Source organism: Bos javanicus, chromosome 19 (assembly GCF_032452875.1).
Source record: "Bos javanicus breed banteng chromosome 19, ARS-OSU_banteng_1.0, whole genome shotgun sequence".
NCBI classification, from domain to species: Eukaryota; Metazoa; Chordata; class Mammalia; order Artiodactyla; family Bovidae; genus Bos; species Bos javanicus.
In genome coordinates this window covers 16,807,918-16,834,493 of record NC_083886.1, presented here as the reverse complement: position 1 = coordinate 16,834,493, position 26,576 = coordinate 16,807,918, and the positions used below count along the sequence as shown (strand labels likewise).

At 53.4% G+C, this 26,576-nt stretch overlaps 1 protein-coding gene and 1 long non-coding RNA gene across 2 annotated transcripts in view; both read left to right on the top strand.

Annotated features, from left to right (window-relative positions):
• The window catches only part of TMEM132E (transmembrane protein 132E), a 63,183-nt gene that overhangs the window by 17,562 nt on the left and 19,045 nt on the right, over positions 1–26,576 (top strand). The gene's annotated exons all lie outside the window — the stretch shown is intronic.
• LOC133231806 (uncharacterized) lies at positions 19,691–23,330 on the top strand. Its single transcript, XR_009731240.1, has 2 exons — positions 19,691–20,574; positions 22,823–23,330. It is a non-coding gene; the product is annotated as an uncharacterized LOC133231806 (long non-coding RNA).

The following is a 26,576-nucleotide window of genomic DNA, read 5'->3' as shown; positions in this document are numbered from 1 at the left end:
TGTGTCTTCAGAGGTTTTACATGAGGGTGTTTGAGGTTGAGGGGGAGTCAGCATGGCCAGCCACAGTTAGAGGAAACTGATTGGTCACAGATCAGAGCGCCCCACCACTCCCCCTACCTTCAGCTTCCCCAGGAGCGTTTCCAAGGGATGAGCCAGCTGGCATGCTGTTTACATGGCGTAACCAGATTCCGTCTCCAATGATCACGTCACAAACAGCCTGAATATAAACTGCGGGGAAGACTTTGATAAATGTATGGCCGGTTTTCTCATTTTCCCTCTGTTTCCCTCCCTAGGATCCCCACTCGTCTTCCACATCACGTGCGTGTGGACACACACACGTACCCACACCCCTGAATTCCCCAGGCATCCCCATCAGGCCTCTGATCCCGGCTTGGGAAAGGCCAGTTTTGTCCTAGTCTAGCCCTAGAAGTGTGAGTTCTCCATCTTGGGAGTGGGCTCAAGGAGCGGGTATTTGAAAGTCAGGTCCTCAACTCTGAAGTTTCCCCCTGTTTTCCACCATGACCAAGGCTCCTGGAGCCACTGGCAGTTGAAAAAATGGCTACACTTTACGACCTTATCACAGGTAAGCCTCACCTGTGAGGTTGACATGCCAGTCATGTGGATGGATGAGGAAACTGAGGCTTCGAGAGGTGAAGTGATGGGCTCGGGTCCCAGAAGAGAGGAGGTGGAGAGACTGTGACTCCCACTCCCCCTGGGCCCTAATCTCCTGAGTCTGCAGCTCTAGGTCCCAGGGCCCCTCCTCTGGGCCCCAATATCCTAGAAGTGACACACCCGTTCAGCTTGGTCCCCGTGTGGTTCGTTCACAGCTGCAGGTGTCCTGATTACAGAAGAGGAAGCTGAGGCAGAGCGGCTGGCTCACCCACCCATGACCCTCCTTCCCACCTCCTCCTGCATTTCAGCCATTTCTGCTCAAGGCACCCTCCCCACCCATCCCTTTTTCTCAGTCCCTGGCTGCTGCCTGGGGCGGGGGCAGGGGGGTGCTCCCAGCCAAATTTATCAGACCGGAGTCCTCCCCTCCTTCCCACACCTTTAAGAATCCAGACTCTCCTTCCTTCTCCATATCCCTGCAAAGCCCATCTGCATAAAGCCATCCCCAGGCCCTGCCTTTAAAAGTCTTCATCTTTTCTCTTCTCCCTAAACGGCCCCTAAATGATTTCTGTAAATTGCTCTAAGTAGCTCAAAAAAAAAAAAAAGAAATAATAATAACTCAGCCACTGGCTGCCTGACCGGAATGTTGATGGCTCCCCTCCTGCCTGGCCGCAGCTCCCAGCACCTTGCTGCCAGGCACCCAGATGCATGCTCCTCCGCTCCAAACCCAGGGAGGGGTGCATGGCCTCTGAGCCCCAGCCTCGCCTCCTCCCTCAGGCAGGAGGCTGCCCACGTGTGTCTCTCATTAGACGGGGAGCTCCCCCCAAGCAGCAGCATCTTTCCTATCCTTTCCCTCACCCCCACCAGACTGCAGACTCTCCCAGGAGACAGCTGGGTTCCATCATCACTCTGGGGCACCTCCAGAGAATGCCGTGCCTCTCTCATCAGACTAGGGGCTTCCCCAGGAGAGACTGTGCGTGCCAGGGGATTCTCTCTGGGCAGGGCTGCGGGGGGCATTCAGCAGCTCCTCTGAGTCTAACTTTCCTGGTTCTGCAACCTGCTCCCTAACAGGGCCTCATTTCTTTCATCTTGGATTAGAAATCTAGGTCTTGCTTCCTAGACTGAGATCTGCTTTGTTTATTCCTTCCTTCCTTCCTTCATTCTACAAAGCTTTCTTTAATACTTGCTGTGTTCCAAATGCTGATCAGACATATGTCCTTCTGTAGATGTGGCCCCTTTGAGGTGCTCCGTGACCAAAGCCCCCAGACATGACCTGGTTCTCCATGGAGTAGGGCATCCAGCCAAAGGGCCCTGTGGACATGAGTCTAGCCTCAGCCCCTGGTCACCACCCATGACCTCCTGGCCTCTTTCCAGGGTGGACCAGAGAGGGGTCCCTCTTGGAGGGCAGAGGCCAGAGGTGGGAGGTAGGTGCTTCCTACAAGACCCCAGCCTGGCTCACCCTTCCATCCGATCCCCATCTCACTTCCTGCCCCTGGAGTGCCACCATCTCCTGGCCACTAGGGAGTGAGATCAGGGCCAGCAGACCTTGATCCAAGCAGCCTAACCTCTAAAATGGTGGTGGTGTGTGGACATGAGCAAGTCTCTTCCACTTTCTGGGTCTGTTTCCTTTTCTGAGATGTGATAGGATCGCACTCAATCATTGATTTTCTTTTTTTTTTAACCAGAAAAATGCAGAGTACATATAACATATAATACATTATACTATACAACATATTGGGCTTCCCAGGTGGCTCAGCAGTAAAGAATCCACCTGCAACGCAGGAGACTCAGGAGACTCAGGTTCAATCCCTGGGTCGGGAAGATCCCCTGGAGGAGGGCATAGCAACCCACTTCAGTATTCTTGCCTGGAAAATCCCATGGACAGAGAAGCCTGGAGGGCTGCAGTCCACAGGATCACAAAGGGTTGTTGAACACGACTGAAGGGACTTAGCACAGCATGCACCTATTATGTAGAGTATAGGTGGTATATAATGTAGATGAGAGCAGAGCCGCTGGTTGGATGGAGAGCAGCAGTGTCTCCCTGTTATCTGTCCCACGCTGTCACCCGGTGGCAGCCCTGGAGACCCGCGGTGAGCCTATCTGTAACCTGTCCCTGGGGCCCTGATGCTCTGCCATTGAAGGAATCTGGATGGTGCTGCTTGATGGGCGGAGGTCCCTTCACTTTGGCCACCGATTCTTTAGGACCCTACTCAGTTTGAAGGGCAGGGAGCGCATAAGAAGAATCGGCTCTTGCCTGAGCACCCAGCACCCACTAGGACCGTTGAAAGAGTCCAGCAACCAGTTAGAAATGCAGGCGTGAGAGTCGCTCAGCAAGGGGCAGGGGGCCCCAGCCCAGGACAGCCCCGCCCACCCCAAAAGAAGGCAGGACTGTTCCAGATTCACGAAGCCCCATTGTCATCCTCCCTGCACTCTCTTTGATGTGCAGAAGGAGGAAGGTGGGGGAACAGACACAGCCCTCCACTCCCTCTCTGATTTAATTGGAACCCAATTAAGTGAGTAATTGTTACAAATGTGAAATCACCTTCCAGCCACCTGAGGATGGAAGCCCATGCTCAGCGTGAGCCTGTGGGACCCAGGCTGGGACCCGGCCCTGGCCCAGCAATTGAGGGTTTCCACGGGGTGACCTACAGAACTCCTGACCACCCCACCCCGTGAGAAGAGCTTCAGAGCAATCCAGTCCAGGCCCTGCTGCTGGAGCACAGCCTTGGGCCCCCAGCCTCTGGTAACCACACTGAAACACACGGCATTGACCGAAGTGTGGACCTGCCATCCCAGGTCCCAGCAGATGGAAATAGTGTCATCGGGGAGGCACGGACCTGAGTCCCAAGGAGAAACAGAGAGGTGGAGGGGAGTAGGGAGAGAGGGCAGGGATGAGTTTTGGTCATCTGTGGATGCAGGGGTAGGGAAGGGAAAGCTTCTGTGAAAAATAGAACAACCCAAGCAGTGATTCTGAGGGTTGCCTACACAGTCAGGTGTTGCTTTTTACTGGAGTATAGTTGCTTTGGGCTTACTCTGGTGGCTCAGAGGGCAAAGAATCCTCCTGCAATGCAGGAGACCGGATTTGATCCCTGGGTCAGGAAGACCTCCTGGAGAAGGGAATGGCAACCCACTCCAATATTCTTGCCTGGAGAATTCCATGGACGGAGGAGCCAAGGAGCCTGGCGGGCTACAGTCAAAAAGTGTCGCAAAGAGTCAGACACAACTAAGCAACTAACACTTTCACTTTTTCATAGTTGCTTTATAAAGTTGTGTTAGTTTCTGCTGTACAACAAAGTGAATCAGCTATGTGTATACATATTCCCCTCCCTCTGGGCCTCCCTCACACACCCCCATCCCCACTCTGTGTCATCACAGAGCACTGAGCTGAGCTCCCTGTGCTCCACAGTGGCTTCCCACTAGCTATCCATTTGACACACGGTAGCGTATATATGTCAAGCCTAATCTCCCAGTTTATCCCCCACTCTCCTTCCCCCAACGTGTCCACACTCTGGTCCTGCCCTGGAACTAGGTTCCTCCGTATACTGCTGTTCTAGATTCCACACACATGTGTCAATATACGATATTTGGTTTTCTCTTTCTAATAAATGCATGTGCCTTGGATCCCAGCCCCAGAGATTCTGGATTCACTAGTCTGGGGTGCAGTCTGGTCTCCCAGGTGATTCTAAAGGGAAGCCATGATTGAGGCTCGCTACTAGAGCTGAACAAGTGTAGGGGCAGAGGGTATACGGACTTCCCTTCCACTTGGTTTTGCTGTGAACTTAAAACTGGTCTAAAAACTAAAGCCTAGGGACTTCCCAGGTGGTCCAGTGGCTAAGACTCTGCACTCCCAATGCAGGGGGCCCGGGTTTGTTCCCTAGTCAGGGAACTAGATCCCACACGTCTCAACTAAAGGTCCCATGCAGCAACGAAGATCAAAGAACCTGAGTGCCAAAACTAAGACCCAGCATAGCCTAATTAATTAATTTAAAAAAATCCTAAAGTCTGTTTCAAAAAAAAGCTCTGTATTAGCAAGTTATTCAGGGTTTTTTTTCTCCCTAAATATGAGACTTTGAGAACTGTTCCAAAGGACATGAACTTGGGCAAACTCTGGGAGCTGGTAAAGAACAGGGAAGCCTGGTGTGCTGCAGTTCATGGGGTCGCAAATTGCCAGGCATGACTTGGCGACTGAACAACAGCAACAACGAGAGCAAGACTCTCTAAATGTGGTAGAGGGGGTGGAAATAGTAGGAGTCCCCTCTCAGGACCCACCAGAAATTCTGGATTAATTTGGCTGGGGAGGAGCTTGGGAACCTGCATTTCATAAAGCTCCCTGAAACTGGGATGATCCTAGAGGGGCCATCCCAGTGCTGGGGGTTCCATTGGGGAGGGGAGACTAGGAAGCCCCAGAGGAGAGGGGCCCTGGGAAGGAGGAGGCATGTGGAAAAGGTGTTGATGATTGGACTTGTCCTATTTTTAAATGATTTGCAGGGAAGCTTCTTTCTCTCTCCTTCCCTTTCTCTCCCTCACTTAGTCCTCTGTCCCAGCGTAGAACCACTGTTCAGTCTCATGATAACCCATAGTAGATGCTCCATAAATATTTATGGGGTGGATGATAAGTAACAGCTTTTTGGTGGGCTGCCCTGGGAGGTAGCTGCTATTGATAATATTATCTCTATAGAGAAAAGGGTGGAATTGTGTTTCCAAGTTCTAACAGCCAATTTTCAAGTGGCCCATGGACAAGTTGGAGAGAGGGGGAGAAAGAGAATGTTCTGGCCTCATTGAGCCAAGCATGGACTCCACCCTTGGGGGTCTGTGCTTTGTAATACTGGCACCCAGATTGAACCCAACAGTGTTTATGGAGATGAAGAGAGGAATATGGTCGGAGGGAGGTGGGCCTGAATGATGGCTGGGGAGAGAAGCATGAGGGAAGAGCCAGGGAAGGGTTGGTCCTTCAGGGAAGGCAGACCTGTGGAAGGGAGGGGCAGGGGCTAGAGTAGGGGCCCAGGAAGGATCTGTGGAGTGCACAGAGTGTCGGGGTACTTGCCACACAGCCTCTATCAGCGATGCAAGGACAGTCCTGGCAGATCAGAGATTCCCAGCAAGAGAAAGACAGGTGCAGCTGGAGAGGGGCAGCTATGAGCTGGAGGCCCTGAGGTCTCAAGACCAGTGACCCGGTCACAGGACCAGCTGAGCCCAGGCCCAGTTCCCAGTGGGTGCTGCGGGAAGGGAAGGGAAGGGAGGAGGGACAGTCCCCACCAAGCAGCAGGTAGACACCAGGAGGGGGTTAGGGGAGGGGGGAAGAGTGTCCTGCCAGCCTTGTCTTGGTGTGGGACTTCGGCAGTAACAGCCAAAAGTGATTCTGGTGACAGTGTCACCAGAGGCCAAGGAGGGCTCCAGCTAGAAACCTTCTAAGGGTTTGCAGGAGACTCCGGTTTGATCATCGCCCCAGCATCACCCCAGCCGTCATGGTGGAAAGTGGAAAGAGAGAAGCAAAGCCAGTCAAGAGGCCTGGGCCACCTGCCTGTCAGTGAGCCTCCGTAGGGAGCATGCGTTGGGCAGCATCTCAGAGAAGGCGCGCTGGTCAGCCAGCCCCAGTGGAGCCCTGTTGCTCCAAGGGGTGGCCGTGGAGCTCAGAATGAGGGGCTTCGGAAGAAGCCCCAGCTCCCGGGGCTGCCCCGTCTCAGATCAGGCTGTCTCTCCTGAAGCCAGGCTCCGCACTGCAGGGCGCGCCGACCCCTGGCCACTAAGGCTGTCTTTGTCCTCAAAGTCGCAGCCCTACTTCCTGCTGACAGAGGACACTCCAGAGAGGCGGCTTTCATTAGGGGAGATGACCCTAATGGCCTTGGGGGAGGGGGCCGGCCCTGACCACACAGGGTGACAATGATTAAATGTACCGGCAGCTGGGCCATCGGGGCGTCCCTGCTGCTAATTTGGGTCAATTAAGCCAATTTGTCTTTGTCGACTTGAAGTCTCTCCTCTGTAATGGCTCTGTCCCCTCTGGGGCCTCCGAGGAGGAAAGGAGGGAACGAGGGGGCAGTGCCCTGGCTACAGGGCTGCCTCTCTCCCCCTTCCTGTCCCAAAGCCCTAGGTTCAGGGACATTTCTGAACTTGTGACCCCTCCCATGACACTGCCCAGGAGACTCCACAGCTCTCCTCCCTGCAACCGCCCTATAAGGCAGGTCAGGCAGGGTTAATCCTCCTCAGGCAGATGAGCAATTGAGGGTCCTCCGGGGAGGAAGTGTCTCTAGGTTAGGGGATGAGAAAGGATCTGAACCCAGCACTCTGTGCCCTGGGCCAGTCCTCCTCTCCCTGCGTCATTTGGGCCCCGTGATCACCTCCAGGTGCTCTGTCTGTGGGCCCCCAGAGGGGTTCCCAGGAACGCAGTTTGGGAACCACTGGCTGGGAAGGGAAGTGTTCCCTCTCTATGTCCATTCCCAACAGGTGTGAGCAGGGGGGACATGTGTCACCTCGGGAGACCGGCAGGGATGAAGAAGATCCAGAGCTTTCCAGTGTCCTCTTCAGGAGGCTGAGTTCAAGTTTCAGCCCCATGGAACCAGTTAGAACCTAACTCTCATTGCAGAGGGACAGCATGACCCAGGAAGTGGTTCCTGAGGAGGTCATCTGGGGAAGAGAGTCTGGGAACCATGCACCAGCAGGGCCAGCGTACACTATGGAATTAGCTAAGCTGCCCTTTCAGACCCTGCCAGTTGCCTGCCTTTAACCCATCTTGCGACCAGAATCATGTACATCAAGGGCAGAAGGTGGGGAAGCAGGTCTAAGCGGGATGGAAGTTATCCGACTGTCCGCAGAGAGAAAAGAACCACCTCTCAGGAGATGTTCCTGGAAATGCTGGTGCAAAACACCAGCAGCAGCTACAGGAGGCAGAGTGGGAGTACTGTCTCCCAGGGAGGGGGGTCCTTCTGCAAGATACGTCCCCCTGGCCGAGGCCTGGCTTGCATGTGATGGAGATGGACCGGATGGTCTGTGCAGGGCCCAGAAATAGTTTCCGAGGGTTAATTTCTTAGATTAGTTCATCTCTGTGGCTGCATCTTGGCTGATAGTGGGATGGGGGAGGGTCAGGGTGCAGGATGGTGACGAATGGAGGAGACCGTTCCCTCCTGTTTATTGTCTCCTGGTTTATTCCCTTTGAGGATAAGCCAGTGCTGCATCTCAAACGTGTGTGAACTCAGAGTCCCCAGCCGATGGGTACAGGGGCCACCACGGAAAGAGGCTGCAGGGTGACAGACCACTCAGAGCCTGAGGGCAGAGGTCATCAGGGCTGGATGGGTTTTCAGGGAACCCCCTCCTATTATTACTGGTGGGGAGACTGAGGCCCAGTGGTACACAGCCTGTCTGAGGTCACACCATACAGAGGTGCTCCCTGGAGGCCAGCTGATGACCCCAAGGCTCAGCCAAGTGTTGCTCTCTTGATCATATTTCATAAGCCTCCACGCCATGCCACAATGGACTGGTTTCAAATTGAGAAAGGAGTATGTCAAGGCTGTATATTGTCACCCTGCTTATTTAACTTAAATGCAGAGTAAGTACATCATGTGAAATGTTGGGCTGGATGAAACACAAACTGGAATCCAGATTGTCGGGAGAAATATCGATAATCTCAGACATGCAGATGACCCCACCCTTATGGCAGAAAGTGAAGAGGAACTAAAGAGCCTCTTAATAAAAGTGAAAGAGGAGAGTGAAAAAGCTGGCTTAAAACTCAACATTCAGAAAACTAAGATCATGGCATCTGGTCCCATCACTTCATGGCAAATAGATGGAGAAACAATGAAAACAGTGACAGACTTTATTTTGGGGGGCTCCAAAATCACTGCATATGGTGACTGTAATCATGAAGTTAAAAAACACTTGCTCCTTAGAAGAAAAGCTGTGACCAACATAGACAGCAGATTAAAAAACAGAAACATTACTTTGTCAACAAAGGTCCATCTAGTCAAGGCTATGGTTTTTCCAGTAGTCATGTCTGGATGTGAGAGTTGGACTATAAAGAAAGCTGAGTGCTGAAGAACTGATGCTTTTGAACTGTGGTGTTAGAGAAGACTCTCGAGAGTCCCTTGGACTGCAAGGAGATCAAACCAGTCAATCCTAAAGGAAATCAGTCCTGAATATTCACTGGAAGGACTGATGCTGAAGCTGAAGCTCCAATACTTTGGCCACCCGATGCGAAGAGCTGACTCATTAGAAAACACCCTGAGGCTGTTTTCCTTCCTCCAGGAAAAGAAGGGGACAACAGAGGATGAGATGGTTGGATGGCATCACCAACTCAAGACATGAATTTGAGCAAGCTCTGGGAGATGATGAAGGACAGGGAAGCCTGGTGTGCTGCAGTCCACGGGGTCGCAGAGTCAGACACGACTGAGCAACTGAACAACCATGTCATGCCGGGTACCATGGGAAACGGGGATGCGTCCAGCCCCGCCTGCCCCTGCGTGGGTATAGAGTGGACAGGACACGCAGTGGACGACACAGGTGGTGATGCTGAGCGGACCTTGGCCAGGACCCCGGAGGGAGCCCTCAGGGGCCAGTCCTTCCCTGATGTGGTCTGTAGCATGCTCCTTCTCTGGCCAGCTCTTCCCTCTGAGTGTCTCCGTGCCCTCTGACCCTGCCTTCTCAGCCCAAGTGCGGCTCCTCTTCAATGCCCACCACTCTCAGCCATGGGCCTCTGTGGGCAGCCCTGCCCTGTGGCATCTCAGCCATGCTCAGAGCCCCGAGTGCCAGGCCTGGCCCCATCCACCATCTCCTTTGGGTCCCCATGGCTTCCCCAGGCCTGGTCCCCCTGCTGTTCCCCCGTCTCACCCAGTGGAGCTGCCCTCCTTCCATCCAGAGGTCAAAGTGGGACACTCGCCTGTCACCCCCGCTCTCTGCCTCTCCCTCTCCCTCCCTCCCCGCGCCTGGCCTTGGGTCTGGTCAATTGTGCTGCTTTAGTGAAAGTGAAAGTCACTCAGTCATGTCCAACTCTTTGCAACCCCATGGACTATACAGTCCATGGAATTCTCCAGGCCAGAATATTAGAGTGGGGTAGCCTTTCCCTTCTCCAGGGGACCTTCCCAACCCAGGGATCAAATCCAGGTCTCCCACATTGCAGGCAGATTCTTTACCAGCTGAGCCACAAGGGAAGCCCAAGAATACTGGAGCGAGTAGCCTATCCATTCTCCAGCAGATCTTCCCGACCCAGGAATCAAACCAGGTCTCCTGCATTGCAGGCGGATTCTTTACCAACTGAGCTATGAGGAAAGCCTTGTGCTGTTTTAAAGTAACAGTAAAAGTAGTCGTCACTTTCATGTGCTTACCTACTTCCAAGCATCTTTTTAAGGGCTTTGCACATTATCTCATTTAATCCTCACAGCAACCCTCCAAGGTGGGTCCCAGTGCTGTCTCCACTTGGCAGGCAAGGAAGCAGGCCCAGAGAGGGTGGTAACCTGCCAAAGGTCACACAGTAGCAGTAAAGTGTGGAGCCAAGACCCGGCTCAGGCAGACAGGCCCTGGAGTCTTCAGAATGAATGGCTTTACGGGAAGGGTCCTCTCCTTCCTCACTGTCACCATGCCACTAAGGCCCCCAAATCTCTCCCCTGGACCACTGCAGTCACATCCATAGTGCTCTGCCTGGTCCCAAGCTCTCTCCTGGGATCACCCTCCAGGAGAATGTCTTTTTTTTTTTTTTTTTCTTCTTCTTTTTGCCTTGCCATGCAGCTTGCAGGATCTTAGGGACTGAAATCCAGGATGTGGCAGTGAAAGCTGAGAATGTTAACCACTAGGCCATCAGGGAACTCAAGAGCGCTTCTTTTCAAATTGAAAAGCTGACTAGGTCACCACTTCCCTTCCACCTTTAATAGCTCCCATCTCCCGTCGCATGTGTAGGATGGCTCCTCCGAGCTCGCCATAGTGATACCGACGCCCCGTGATCTGGCCTTGTCTATTCTCCTGTGTCATCACCCATCCCTGCCTTCTCCCCTCCAGACACACACACTCAAAGTGCACCCCCACACTAGTGCCTGAACATACCAAGTTCTGAGCTGTCACCCCGCCCCGCTCATCCCCTGCTCCTCCTGGCAGAGTCCTACTCACCTTCCCAGCTAAGGGCTCTGCTGACTCTCCAGGCCAACTCCATCATTCCTTGCTCTGCACACCTTCAGCATCTTAGCTGCCTGTGGATCCGTCCCCCTCAGAGACTAACCGTGACCTCTCTGTGTCCCATCCGGCCCATGGGAAGCCTTTAAAGGACCAAGTAAAGGAATGACTGCTTCTTGGGGAAGATAAATTCCCGAGTCTAATGACAATGATTTATTATTTTTTAATTATTATAAATAAGACTGCAAGGAGATCCAACCAGTCCATCCTAAAGGAAATCAGCCCTGAATATTCACTGGAAGGATAGATGCTGAACCTGAAACTCCAATACTTTGGCCACCTGATGCAAAGAACTGACTCACTGAAAAGACCCTGATGCTGGGAAAGATTGAAGGCAGGAGGAGAATGGGACGACAGAGGATGGGATGGTTGGATGACATCACTGACTTGATGGACACGAGTTTGGGCAAGCCTCAGGAGTTGGTGATGGACAGGGTAGCCTGGCGTGTTGCAGTCCATGGGGTCACAAAGAGTTGGACACAACTCAGTGACTGAACTGAACTGAATTATTATAAAATTATTTAATAATGATGATTTATTACTTTTAATGTTTATTTATTATTTGGCAGCATCAGGACTTTATTGCAGCACAGGGGATTGTCATTGCATGATTCGAGTTCTTTCATTGTGGCACTTGGAATGTATAATTGCGGTATGAGCTTAGTTGCTCCATGGCACATGGGATCTTAGTTACTCAACAAGGGATCGAACCTGTGACCCCTGCGTTGCAAGGCGGATTCTTAACCACTGGACCACCAGGGAAGTTCCTGGCTTATTATTAATAGCCCTTGCTCACATGTGTCACCGAGCACTTCTGTGCCCGGCTTCACGCACAGGACCTGCATTCGTCCTCAAGGCCACCCCATGGAGTGTCTGCTACTGTCATGAGCCCTTAAGAGGAGAGATGGCAGAGGCTCAGCGAGGGTGAGCTGTCTGCTCAGGGTCACACAGCTGCAAAGAAGCAGGACTGGTATTCAAAGCCAAGTTTATCTGAGTCTGGCAGCTAAGCTGCAGACTTCTACTGCCTGCAACTCCACTGCCCAGAATACCAAGGCGGAGGGCTGGCAAATGCTTAGGCAGCACTGAGAGAGCTGTGCCCTGTCCCCGGCTGTCTAAAGAGCTGCTTGCATTTCCTTATGTAATCAGCCGCGAAGCCCTAAGTGAGCAGACTCAGGTCCCTCGTCCCTGACTGTCACACGGGCAATTGAGGCCCTCGGAGCATGAACTGTATGATGAGAGAGACCACACGGCTCCAGAACCACATGGCTCTTCAAAGCTCAGCCCAGCAAAGATGCCTCCTTTTGGAATGAGAGGGGCCTCAGTGGTGACTTCTTCTGCATTATCCAGAACAGGCTCCGTTGGGCCAGGCTCCCCAGAGACACCCCAGCCCGAAAGCAGCCTGCCCCTGTCCTGCTGCCCCCGTTGGGCTGCAGGGAACCGCCTGTGCCTCCTACAGGCTGTGGCCTTGTCTACAGGCAGAGGGGCTGAGCCAGCCCCTCAGAGCCCCTCCTCAGCACCGGGTTTCCATGCACCTAGGAAAGATGTATTAGTCAGCTATGACCATGGTAACGCCACGTAACAGACTGCCCCCCAAATTCAGTGGCATAAAATACTACACATTTATTTCTTGCAAGACTTCTGCTGTCTGGGGTTTGGGTGTTCTGGACTGGGATTGGCTGGCAGGACTCCAAGCTGATGGTTACTCCTTTTGTTCATGTTTCTTGCGTCTTTGGACCGTGTGCGACTTGAGGCTTATTATTCTGATGAAAAGGCCCGATTGTGCAAGCACATTTCAAGCCTCTTTGTGTGTGTCATTTGCTAAAATCTCATTGGCTTAGACAAATCCCATGGCAAAGCCCCGAATCAGGACTTGGGGAAGTAGATCCACTCCCCACAGGCTGGGGCAGGGGCACAGCTGTGTCATATTATTGCACAGCCCAGAAGAATAGAGACGATAATTCTGTCTACCACGCAGGGAGAGAGTGGTCCAGAGTCCGAAGTGGAAAGGGCCCGAGAGGTCATAGGTACAGAAGCTGAGGCCCCGGGAGGGGAGGGGATGTGCCCATGTCACACAGCAGACGCTAGGCAGAGCTGGGTACCCAGGGTTCTGGTTTGGTTCTGCCTCTCAGGAAAAACTGAGGGCAGGAGGAGAGGGGGACAACAAAGGAACAAATGGACTCAGCATTGAAGAGGATATCCTCTGTCCTTGTACAGCCTCTTCTGGAATCTCAGGGCTGTAGGGACGTCAAAAATGTCTAGTTGGGTACAACCATCTGATGCCAGGAGTCAGGAGGGTGAAGACCGTGAAGATGTGACATTGAAACCGCTGTTCCCATCCGGCACTCAGAGCAGACATCATTCATTGATTATCGCTCTTTTTCCCTGAGTGAGGGCTCAGATTCTGAACCACTCTCAGCTCAGATTCCATTATAGCAGCCCAGACAGGCTTCCTGGAAGAGGTGGGATTTCAGCATCTTTTAAAATGGTGGGTGAATCACAGTGAGCGGAAGTGGGGAAAGCATGGTCTAGGTGTGGAGTTTGGGGGGATGTCTAGGGAGTGTCCTGTGCTCGGTTCTGCACATGGGCTGGAGGACAAGCCTCTCGGCTACTCTGCTGTCTCAGCACTCTCATAACAGGTGCTGGGCAAGGACAGAGGAGGGGATGGATTAAAGCAGGGTGAAATGGGGATGGGAGAAGGAAGAAGGGGAAAGCGACTGTGAGCAGAAATGATCATCAGGTGAGAGGAGGGTGAGCTGGGGAAGGTGCCTGCCGGGAGTCTCTGCCCCTTCACCTAAGGATGTCAGGAGCTGAGCCCGGGGCAGGGAGCCCAGGCCAACCTGCCAGGTTGTTTAGAAGCTCAGGAAATTAATCATAGTACTCGCTTCTCACGCTGTGTATCAGCCCCTCGCAGCAGCAGCTTTATCCATCTCCCCTGCTTTTGCCCTGCTGTCTTGGGGGTATATGGGGGGGAGGGGACAGGGAGACAGGGCCAGGCACCACCTCCTGGTGTCACTCCCCACTGCTCAAGAACCCTGGCGGCTCCCCCTCGCCCATGGCATGGTGGGCAGACGTTCAAAGGCGCAGGAGCCATTATTTCCTAGGTGGAAATTCATGACTACCAAAGCTGATGGCGATGGCTGTGAATCCTCCCTGCGCTGGGCCTGGATGCTTCCACGGAGCCTCAGAGCTCCACAGAACTCAGTTTGAAAATCCCTAGGATGAAATCCTCAGATGCCTCTGCCTGGCATTCGAAACCCTCTGCTCCCTGATGCCCACCCAGTCTCAGCTCTCCCTGGGACATGGCACTCAATCCAAAGCGGCCTTTAACACCCCCGGCCCTTTTGCCACACTCTTCTCTCCACCTGAAAGGTCCCCAACACATCCAGGCAGCTGTTGAATTCCCACTTATTCTTCAAGACACTATGCTCTCATCCCTCCTCCTCCTCCTCCTTCTTCCCGCGTTGCTTGTGTAGACATCTGACCCTTCTTCCCATGCCCAGGGAGCTCTGCTCTTCTGGGAAGCCTTACAGTACTTCCTACCTTGTAGCACGGTTATTTATGTACTTGTCTGGTCTCGCTGGTAGCCAGCAAATTCCTTAAGGGCAGAAACCAGCTTCTTTATCTCTGTCTCCCTAGGCAGTTCCCAGCAGGGTTGTGAGTGGAGAAAGTGCTGAATAAATATTTATTTGTTGACTATATTGAGTGTTGGTTATGATTCGGTACTAGGCAGACAGGCTGCAGAGGGAAGGGCCCGCTCCCTGCCCTCAGCAAGGCTTCAGTCTAAGAGAAAGCAGAGGACTTGCCTGGTGGTCCAGGAGTTAGCACTGCGGAGCAACTGAGCCCCGCGCCACGGCTACTGAAGCCCACGTGCCTAGAGCCCATGCTGCTCAACAAGAGAAACCACCTCAGTGAGAATCCTATGCACCGCAACTCGAGAGTAGCCCCTGCTCACTGCAACTAGGGAAAGCCCACACACAGCAACCGAGACCCAGTGCAGCCTAAATAAATTATTTAGGAAAAAATAAGAGAAAGCAAAATCTGTAAACGAACAGTACAGAGGGGAAGGAAGGTGCAGCACGATGTAGGCAGGCGGATTCTTTACCACTGAGCCATCAGGGAAGCCCATTATACCGTGACAGTCTTGAGCAAACCAAGACGGACTGGTACCCCCTGCATTCTGCAGAAGGTGAATGGGAGCCCAGGTCTCTCCTTGCAGGTGGCGGTTCCCTGGTCCTTGAGTTTCTTCCATCTCCAGCACACACACACACTTTCCTCCTTCCCAACCGCCTAAGTGCAAGGAAAAAGGCTCCCATCTCAGGACTGCTGTCAAGACATTAGGGATGGTTCTGTGGCCCAGCAACAAAATCTTACCTTCATAATCATGCCTGAAGCTCCAATCCTTTGGCCACCTGATGAGAAGAGCCAACTCATTAGAAAAGACCCTGATGCTGGGAAAGATTGAGGGCAGGAGGAGAAGGGGGTGACAGAGGATGAGATGGTTGGATGGCATCACTGACTCAGTTGACATGGGTTTGAGCAAACTGGGAGAGAGTGAAGGACAGGGAAGCCTAGCATGCGGTGGTTCATGAGGTCACAAAGAGTCAGACACGACTTAGCAACTGAGCAAAAGTCATGCCCACCTGCAGTGCCAGTCTGGGAACACAGTTTATTTGATCGCCTGGTCTCCAACTTCCAGGCTCCAATGCTCCTTCTCAATGAGCTCAGGGAACTCAGAGGGGCCGGTGGGGCCTCACCCCAGCTGTGTGTCCCTGGGCAAGCCCCTTAGCCTCTGGGAGCTTTGGGCTCCTTCAGACGCAAAAGCAAGGATGCTAGTCCCCAGGGTTATCAGTGAGGAATCTGGGACCCAGTCCAAGTGCCTGCTCTCCATAAGCAGCCTCTAAATATGAGCCTCGGGCCCACCCTCCACCTCTGGAGGGGCGGGGGGCTGCTGTTGGCTGCAGCCCTGACCCCCGACCTGATGGAATGAGCTAGAACAGTGATGTGGTTCTCCAGCTTCCCCCAGAGCCTTCCCCGCGGGAGCAGCAGGGGGAGGAGAGTGTGTGTGTGTGTGTGGCGAGAGAGGCCCAGCTCCAAACCCACCCCCACTCACCGCAGGCACACTCAGGAACACGCTCTCTCTCTCTCTCTCTCTCTCACACACACACACACACACACACACACACACACACACTTTCTTTTTCTGTTGTTTGCGGCTAATTGTTTATTAGGAGATGCAGGCGGCTGCGCCAGTGGGAAGGCTCAGCTTGCTCCGCTATAATTAGGATAATGCACATTAGTCATTTAGTGTAACTCGGAGAGCAGCCCCCTCCCCTGGGCTCCCCTCCCCCACCGCTCCTGCTGCAGCCCCGGACTGGGCTGTACAGGTTTGCCCAGGTTCCTGGGTCAGGCGGGGTTGGGGGGCTGGTCCTGGGCCTGGGCCCCCAGCCCCCAGCCTCCGTCCTATGCCCACGCCTCATCCCCTGCCCTCTGCTCACCTCCTCCACCCACTGGCCACCCGCTCAGATGGAGTTACCTCCTCTCTGTCCCCCACCACTCTCCCCGCACCGCTCTTCCCCCCCACCTCCTGCCATCCTTGCCTTATTTCTGCTCTTTCTTTCTCCCTCCCCGAGCCCTCCTTGGCAGCCTGACCAGTGGTCTGGTTAGGTCGGTCAGTGAGCGGCTCAAGGCCGGGTTTCCATGTCCTTGGGGTGGGGTCGGTCCTTCTGGGTGGTGTGACCTCCTTCAGGCTTGCTCCTTTTGAGTGTAGCCCATCCCCGCCCCGCGGCTGTCCGCCCTTCTTCCCTGCCCAAGGCTCCTGATGCTTGCTCAAGGACTGGACTGGCAAAGGCAGCCCTTTGTCTTGAAAAGGCCCTTCCCACATCAGTGAGGCTCCGTCCCTCACTCACTCAGGGAGGGGCTTCCTGAAGCGGGGGAAGCCGGGCTGCAGGAGAGGCGAGTGTGTTTGGGGTGAAGGCGGGGGCTCCCCGAGGGCTGGGTCCCCACACAGCCTTTGCGTCACTGAAAAGACGTCACATCCGGCCCACTAGGCGGGGCAGACTGAGGTCTGGGGCTGAGGTCGTGCCCTGGCCTTGCCGGTGGTCACCGGGGCCAGCGGTGAGGATGGGGCCCCTCCAGATTTTCAGAAGTAAATGAAAGAGCTGTTCCGGGTGGGGAGGGGGGCGGTGAGCGATGCTTGCCTGAAAATACAGGCCTCCTTGTCTTCAGGAGCCTGTTTTGAGCCTCTGGTTCTGATCGTGAGGTCACAGATGCAGACAAAGAGACAGACACCTGCTCACAGCTCACAAGGGCAGGCTCACGGAGCAGGCCCTAGGGAGGTGGCCACCTGCAGCCCAGGTTCACCGTCTGAGTGGTCCATTTCTCAAGGTCCTCGCCCCCCAGCAGGTCCACATCCTCACCTCCCGGGCTACCCTTTCTCACCCTCCCTCTATGTCGTGGGTCCCAAGGCTCTGCACCTTGGTGTCATGTATGAAAGTGAAAAAGTCACTCAGTCGTGTCAGACTCTTTGCGACCCCATGGACTATGCAGTCCATGAAATTCTCCAAAACACGAGTGGGTAACCATTCCCTTCTCCAGGGGATCCTCCCGACCCAGGGATCGATCAAACCGGGGTCTCCTGCACTGCAGGCAGATTCTTTACCAACTGAGCTATCAGGGAAGCAGCTCACAGGATTCCTTGAGAGCAGAAGCTGGAGGGGAAGGAGTGATCTCAGCCCAACCAGTCTCTTGGGACCAGGAGACATTTCCTCAGTCTCCCGTTGGGATTGCTTCTGTCTAGCATCGAGGCTCTGGGGCCGGTAAGAAGATGCTCCTGGGAGAAGCAGGGCAATAAGAACCCTGTTCCCTTGGGCCTGTGGCCTACTTTTCTGTGTACCCAGCAGGTCTTCCTTCCATCCTGGAGCCTCAGGCGCCCTCCCCTGGGCCCAGAAGCAGGACTAGATGGTCCTAGCACACAGGGGCTGTCCCAGGAGCACCTCCTTGGGGGCCCATGGCTGCCTGATCTTCTGGTGTCCTAGTCCTCTTTTGACCCTCAAGAAGCATCCCCACCTCCCACCTTAGCTGAGTTTGGTTCCTTCTTTCATCCACCAGCATCTATTCCTTCCCTCCGCTCTTTTTCACCTGTGTCTTTCTGATTTCCTGCAGTATCTGGTCCAGCGGAAGGATGGATTTTAGGCTGTGAAAGCAGAAGGTCAGGAGAGGAGAGATGGCCAGGTCAGGAGAGATGGCCTGGGATAGGGCCACCCCAGCCGTTGTTTCATTCATTCATGGCTCTGTGCAGGGTGCCAGGGAGAAAGAAAGCAACAGGCACCCACCCTCAGTGGCACCAAGTCAGCCACCTGTCAAAGCACGAGATGATTAGGGTAGGGGTTCACGTATGGGGAAGGGGAGCCCGTCACTGGGTTTCCAAGGATCTCCGGGCCTGGACTCAGGAGGCTGTGTGGGGATCCATTTAATGACGAAGGTAGTAACACCCAAACAATAGCTAACATTTCAGGAGGGCTAACTGGTGTTAGGCTTCCCAAGTGGTGCAGTGGTAAAGAGACCTCCTGCAATGCAGAAGATGTGGGTTCGATCCCTGGGTTGGGAAGATCCCCTGGAGAAGGAAATGGCAACCCACTCCAGTATTTCTTGCCTGGGAAATCCCATGGATAGCGGAGCTGGCAGGCTACAGTCCACGGAGTTGCGAAAGAGTCAGACACGACTTAGCAACTAAACAATAGCTGGGTGTCAGGCACCGTTGAAATGCTTTGCTTCTTATAACAGTAGCATTTAATTATCAAAGTAAGCCTCTCAGAGAGGCATCTCTGACTTTCCTCGTGGTCCAGGGGTTAAGAATCCACCTGCCTATGCAGGGGACCCAGGTTCAATCCCTGGTCGGGAAAGATTACACATGCCACGGGGTAACTAGGCCCATGGGTTACAACTACAAAGCCCGTGCACCCTAGAGCCCAAACTCTGTGACAAGAGAAGCCAGCTCAACAAGAAGCCCAAGGACCGCAGCTAGAGAGTAGCCCCCGCTCTCCGCAAATTGAGGAAGCCCGTGGGTAGCAACAAAGACCCAGCACAGCTAAAATTAATAAATATTTTTAATAGTTAAAAAGGAGACTGCTATCACCTCGTTTTGCAGTTTTTCAATGTGAAAGTGAAAATGAAAGTAGAAGTCGCTCAGTCGTGTCCACCTCTTTGCAAACCCATGAACTGTATAGTTCATGGACTTCTCCAGGCCAGAATCCTGGAGTGGGTAGCCTTTCCCTTCTCTTCTCCAGGGGATCTTCGCAACCCAGGGATCAAACCCAGGTCTCCTGCATTGCAGGTGGATTCTTTACTAGCTGAGCCACCAGGGAAGCCAGGAAATCCAATAGAAGGATGTTAGGCCTCTTGCCTAAGGTCACACAACTTATAAATGACAGAGCCTGTCTGACCCTCAGTTGCTTTATCTGTAAAATATGGGGGAAGAGGCCCTGCCATCCTTCAGTTAAGACTCCGGAAGTTCCCAGGCAGATGGCCGGAAATGACCTGGCCAATCACCCAGTGCTACTGGGACTAAGCAGGCCAACGGAATTTAGGGCAACGTGGGGGAAGGGGGCCCCTCCTACTTGCCCCTCCCCCAGCTCACTATTCTGGTGTTGTGCTCCAGCCCCACCGGGGATGGGACAGTACTGGGAAGCTGCTGCCCCAGGATTTGCAGCCTCCAAGGAGGCAGCAGGAGCCCCTGGGGGCTACAGGGGCCACTGGAGACTTCAGGGGCCACCCTGCAGTGAGTTATTAACATACTCACTGAATGGAAGTCCTCCCCACCAGCTCCTGCTGCTCCCAGCCCAGCCCAGGCTGCCGGCACACAGGGGCCCTCAGTGCTGGGGACACAGGGGCTAGAGGACAGGGAGCCTCCAGGTTGGTGGGGGGACACACAGCCCTGCCCCAAGGGCGCTGCTTTGGGAAGGGGTAGAGCTAAGTGGAGGAGGGAGGTGCAGGAGTGCTCGGAGCGGAGGTGGACATCTGTCTCAGGCCCCAGACCTCAGGGAGCATCCGTCTCCTCTGCTGGACTCCTTCTCCAAGGGGTGGATTATCACCGTCCCACCTCGGGTGCGGTCTTGCCTGTATGGACCAGCCTATAAAGCATCTTTGTCAGTTTGAAAAGGGACAGAAACAGCCTCGCACTAGGCGCTGGGTTTGATGAGCAGAGGTGGGGCTGGGTTTGATGAGCAGAGGTGGGGCTGGGTTTGATGAGCAGAGGTGGGGCTGGGTTTGATGAGCAGAGGTGGGGCTGGGTTTGATGAGCAGAGGTGGGGCTGGGTTTCAGCATCTTTGTATAAGACCCAGACTGCTCTAGAGTACATAGAAGCCCTACCCTAGCGGAGGGGTGGGGGCGGGGGGTGTTTGGGGCCTGCTGGGCCCAGCTGTCACCTCCCCTTTATCCGGCCATCCCTGCCTGGATGAGAACCCACCAGGATTCCCTGCACACATGGCCCCTGCCCAGCCCAAGGTCACCCATGTGGCAGGCAGGGCAGGGACTAGCCTCTTCTCCCAGGTGAGGACACTGATGCCCAGAGGGAGGAGGAAACTGCTGAGGTCAGGTTCCTGGGCTGGGTTCCAGGGACCCCAACAGCGAGCCCTCGTTCCAGCCTCAATGCCACTTTCCAGGTCCTCGGGACATTCTGCTCCATGTGCCTGTCACCTCAGCACTTGTCCTGTTTAACTTAACAGATGTTGACAGGGAACCTGCCAGGAGCTAAACAATGCACCAAGTTCTGGGGAAAAGCAGGTCAGCACTTCCCTCCTCTCAGAACCAAAGAACCAGTAAGTGATGAATGAATGAATGAATGATCACTGACTCTGTTTCAGAAACTGTGCCAAGTAATTTGCTTATTTAGTCATGACAACTCTATGAAATAGATTCTGTTACACTCATTTTGGGCTTCCCTGATAGCTCAGCTGGTAAAGTATCCACCTGCAATGCAGGAGACCCCGGTTCGATCCCTGGGTCGGGAAGATCCCCTGGAAAAGGGAACAGCGACCCACTCCAGTATTCTTGGGCTTCCTTGGTGGCTCAGATTGTAGAGAATTCGCCTGTAATGCAGGAAACCTGGGTTCAATCCCTGGGTTGGGAAGATCCCCTGGAGGAGGGCGTGGTAACCCACTCCAGTATTCTTGCCTGGACAATTCCCATGGACAGAGAAGCCTGGAGGGCTATATTCCATGGGGTCAAAAAGAGTCGGACATGACTAAGCATAACACAACACAGTCTCATTTTACAAATGTGGCAATAGAGGCTCAGAGAGGTTATATAACTGACTCAAGTTCACACACCTAAGAAGTGTCAGATCTGGGATTTGTATGTGAATTTGTGTGGCTCCCAAACCACATAGATTCTTCTTCCTTTTATTTTTTAATGTCCTTATTTATTTATTTATTTTTTAATTCTTGGAACAGCTTCAAACACTTTCCTTCATTTTTAATGACATTTATTGTTTTCTTTCTAATTTTACAAGCAATACATGTTCTTTGCAGACAACTAGAAATACATAAAAGCATAAAGTAAAAAATAACAATCATGCATAATCCTCACCCCCAGAGATAACCACCATTAGCATTTTGATGCATTTCCTCCCAGTATCTACATATTTTTATAAAAAATTGATATGCTGCCATATTGCCAGCTTTGCATCCTCCTTTGTTCAGTTCAAACTATTTAGGGAGCATTTTCCCACCTGAGTAAATATTTTTTGAAAACCTCCATGCTTAGGCATTTGCTTTTATTGAACAATACCTTGCTTTTGGACATTTAGGTTGTCTCTAATTTTTTACTAATAGGCATAGCATTGCGGTGAATATCTTTCCGCAAAAATCTTTGAACCGGTTTCTGCTTAATAGATTCCCAAAGGCAGAGTTACTGGGGCGAGGAGCATGAATGATTTCAAAGCCTTTAAAACATATTTTGAAATTGCGTTCTAGAAAGTTTGCCCAGTTCAGCCCCCAATAGTAGGTCATGTGAACATCTTATATCTTAAAACCCTTACTGACACCACATATCACTAATTTAAAAAACAAAGTCTTTCTCAAGATATAGGTTTTTCCTACTCCAACACTCACTTTGGAGTAACTAGTGTGTGTGTGTATGTGTGTGTGTGTGTGTGTGTGTTAGTCGCTCAGTCATGTCCAACTCTTGGCAGCCCCGTGGACTGTAGCCCACCAGGCTCCTCTGTCCATGGAATTCTCCAGGCAAGAACACTGGGGTGGGTAGCCTCTCCCTTCACCAGGGGATCTTCCTGACCCAGGGATCGAACCTGCGTCTCCTGCATTGCAGGCAGATTCTTTACTGTCTGAGCCACCAGGGAAGCCCAGTAACTAGTACACTGGTTGCTAAATCATCATTTTGCTGATGGGGAAGTAGGGCCTCAGAATGCAGAAATGATGCGCTTGCACTGGATCAGATCCACCCATCAGCCAGACATCCCTCCTCTCTCTTCTAGTTCAGGGCCTCAGTGGAGAGTTTCCTCCACTGCCAACTCCTGGGCCAGGGGAGTGTACTCTGTAGGTCATACCCCTCCTGTGGGCCTGGAGGTCAGGGTTAGGAGGGGTCACTGGATATAGCCCATCCATGGGCTCTTGATTCTAGACCACATGGCCTCCAGTGCTGTCAAACCCTAGTTCATGTGCCCAATACCCAGTGAGGCCAAACAAACTAAAAGGTTGGCATTTGGGGCAGAGAAAGTTTTATTGCAAGGGCCAAGCAAGGCGAATGGGTGGCTTGTGCTCAACAGACCCACATTCCTAAATGGCTTTCAGGTGAGGGTCTTTAAAGATGATGTTAAGAGGGAGGTTTGGAGGATGGGCGATCAGCTCACGGACCTTCTTCTGATTGGCTGGTGGTGAGGTCATAGGGTGATGTTTTGGGAATCTCAACCTTCTAGTCCCAGCCACTCTGGGGTTTGCGTGCTTGTGGTCAGCATATAGTCACCATCCTCCAGCTGGGTCAGGAGGGGAGTCTTAGTTTCTGCAGAACAACTCAAAGACATGCATCAGACTGTTGTTTTCATCCTTGCAGGAGGACCCAGGAGCTCTGTGACTCTATTCTCCGAATCGTTAACTGCTTGTGCCTGCTCTTTAGAACTCAGGGAAGATTTCCCCAAGTTCCAACTAGGAGGCTGAAGCCTTTTTCCTACAGACAAGAAACGAGGGGGCAGGGAAAGGCTTTAGTACCCAGAAGGGTGCTGCAGGGTCCTGCTCAGCTTCACTAGCATCCTCACCACCTGCGTCAACCCCGCCTCTTGCTTCCTCTCTTGTGTCACCCATCTGTTTCTAGAGTTGGCACCAGTGTGTGCCTGGCACTGTTCTAGGCTCCGGACGCTTCATCCTGCACCGTCAGCATGGCCACCTGATGGCATGCAGGCCACAGCCCTTCAGCATCTCCCAATCCCGCCTGCTTAGTGCTGTGTGGTCCAAACTCCGATGATAATGGCAACGCCTGGGAGGCTTAATAAGCATACAAGGGGCCAGGTCTCTCCCTGAACACTGTGACTGTGTCAGCCTGAGTCCAGCCTTTCTAGAATCTGTTTGCTGTGGCTGTTTTATTTTCTGTGGCTGTGTCTTACATTCAGGCAAGTTCAAGAGTAAGTGCTGAAGGATCCCTAAGCACCAGACACTGGGTGTGGTGCTTACACACACACACACACACACACACACACACATGTGAGCAGGCGCTCTCCCAGCACAAACCTGCACCCTCTGGCCTTCCTGACATGCCCTGCTGTGACCCCACAGCCTCAAATTCATAAAGCTAATGACAATCTTTTTTTTTTTCTTTCTGATTTGCAAGTGATTAGTTTTAATTTGGGGACAATTAGAGATAGAAGCAGGAGGCATCTGATCTTGATTAGAGGCAGGGAGATGGCCAGAGGTGCCCCTTCCCTGGCCCTAGCCTCCACGCAGATTCATTTATAGATTTGGAAGGATGGCCTTTGTGTCTGAGGAGAAGGTATGACGCATATCTGGGGGTAGCAAAGGCCCCTGCTGCCCTCCTAGACACCTGGGGCCAGGCTGAGGTGAAAAGGTAGGGCCTATGTCCCAGCCAGTGGCCCTAAGCATGTGTCCCAAGCCTTAGAAGAGGATAGAATTGACATTCGTTAAGCACATACACACACCTACGTGTGTACCACTCTGCACACTATGTGAAAGTGGTCAAGTCCAGTGTCTGCCCAGATCCCAAGCCAGCTGGAAAGGTGAAAGAATAAATAAGTACCTGCCCTCTGGTCCTGGAGGTGACTTGAGAGACGAAGAGGCACGTGGACCAGCATCCTGCCCACCCCACCCCGCAGGGAGCATTCACAGAGGTGACCAATGAGACACAACATCGATTTTGCATTTCACACTCATACCAGGGCCAAGCTCCAGATTAGCCAGAGTTGGAGCTGCACAGAACAATTTACCACCCAGGTGATGCCAACGGAGATATACAGGAAGGCTTCAGGGAGGAGGTGATGCCTGGGCCAGGCATGGCAGAATGAGGGGTCCTCACTACCCCACCCCCCACACCCTGTGCAAATCTTCTCGTCAGTGCTGGCGGGTCCAGTGTCTTTCTCACTCCAGTGGTGCCTTAGTCTCTTTCTGGAACAAGAGGGGAAGGAAGAAGCCTGCTGCCTCCCAGCTGGGCATCGTCCGGAAGCGGCCTCAAGGATGGTGCTCCCAAGGGTCCCCAAGCCTGGGCAGGTTCAGAGCCCAGGGGAGGGGGCGGGAGATTGATGGAGGTTGGGGATGGGAGTTCAGACCTCTTACATTCACAGACACCCCATCCTTGTTACTGTCTGAGCCACCAGGGAAGCCCCATCCATAGTCCCCAAATGGTAAAGACCTGGATGCACCCTCCCAGGGCTGCGGGAGGAAGGAGTGATTTCAGCTCAGCTGGGAAGAGTCCCAGGCCAGGCACAGTCAGGGGAGGGGGCTGGGAATGTACCTTCATTATCACCGAAGACAAAAGCTGCATGATTCCAGGGACTTCCCTGGTGGTCCGGTGGTTAAGACTCCACAGTTCCAACACAAGGGCTGCAGGTTCGATCCCTGGTTGGGGAACACACGCCGAGCGGCCAAGAAAAAAAGTTGCATGGTTCCAGCCTGTCTTCCTCCTCCACCCCCTTACAGTGTGTCCACATCTCACTGGGGAAACTGAGAATGTGAGGGGCGGAAATAGCCCATCCCTCCTATCATTAACCTGCTTGGGCTGCCAGAACAGGGTGGCAAAGCATCAGGAACTTATGTCCTTGCAGTTTGGGAGGCTGGAAGTCTGGGATCAAGGTGATGGCAGGGTGGGTTCCTTCTGAGGCCTCGAGCTGTGGCCCATAGATGTCCGCCTTCTCCGTGGGTCTTCATCTCATGTGTGTCTGTGTCTTAATCTCCTCCTTTAAGGGCACCGGTTCTACTGGATTAGGGCCCATCCGTATGACCTCATTTTAATTTAATCACCTCTTTCAAAGATCGCCATCTCCGAACACTGTCACATTTCGAGGTGCTGGGGGTTGGGACTTGGAGGGGGCACAACTCAGCCCATAATGCCGATCATGAGATATGATGAGACAGGGAGAACCGCCTTCCTAGGGAAACAGCAACGGGGTCGGGAGCAGACCCATATGATTCCGCAGGCCCAAGGCTGTGTGGATGGTGGGGTGGGCAGGGGACAATCCAAGTGATGCTCCTCTGGGAGGGGAGGCCACTTACAGGAAGACAATGCTGTCTGGTCCACAGGGCAAGCCGAGCTGAATCAGAAGTCAGCAGGTGGAGTTTGGGGTTTGGCAAGTCAAGCGGAACCGATGAGAGCCGGGGCAGCAGGGGCTCAGAACCACCTGTCAAGGGGTGCCTGCTGTGGGGCTTGACAGACAGGTGTGTGCCCGGCTCTATGTGAGCACGAGTGTGTGTGTGTGTGTGTGTGTGTATACTTCCCACTAGACTGGAGGGAGTTGAGTTGTTTCCAAGGCAGGGTGAATCCAGGCCGGCACATCCACCCCCGAAGGACCCCTTCCCCACCTCAGGACCTAGCTCGAGGTGGAGGCCAGCGTGCACGTCTGCACATGCACACGTGCACACACATTCACACACCGTGTCCCTGAAAACTTGATCTGTTGGCAGCTCCACCAGTCTCCCCTTCCTCCCCGCAGCCCCACCAGACTGCTTCCAGGGCCTTCTCCACCTCCCTGGGGAAACTGAGGCCCAGAGAGATCAAGCCACCTCCTTTAGGCTCCAGAGTTAGTGAGCCGGAGAGCAGAGATTAGCGCGGGGGTCTCGGGGACACCTCCATCCCCGCTCAGCCCACAGAAGGTCCTCAGGGCCCCAGAGGATAGAATGATTCATGGTAGTGGGGGGGCAGTGTTTGTGTGTCGTGATGCCATCAGTACAAAAACTGTGGTACCCTCACACTATCTTTCCTGGCTCCCTTTTCTAAATGCTAGTTGGTTTCTTAAGATAAGTTGCTTCCTGTTTCAGAAGCACAGTCTCCTTATCTGCAAGGTTGCTGGGAAGGGTCAGGAGTCCCAAGCCTAGGGCCAGCAACCCTCTGCCCACTGGCCATCAGGTCTCCCCTGGAAGCCCCATTGAGGGTGCTCTCATTAGCCTGTGCTTTCCCAGTTGGTGCTGAGAGGTTCATTCAGAGAACTGCTTTCGTCCAGCTAAAATCTGTTGAGGGTGGAGGAGGGCAGGCAGGCATGTTTTTCCAACCCCTTCCTCCACGCCCCTCCGCGTCTGCTGCCCGTCTGACGGTCCCGCCCCAACTGTGCCTCTGGGGGGTCCAGATGGCCAGCCCTCAGGTTGGGACG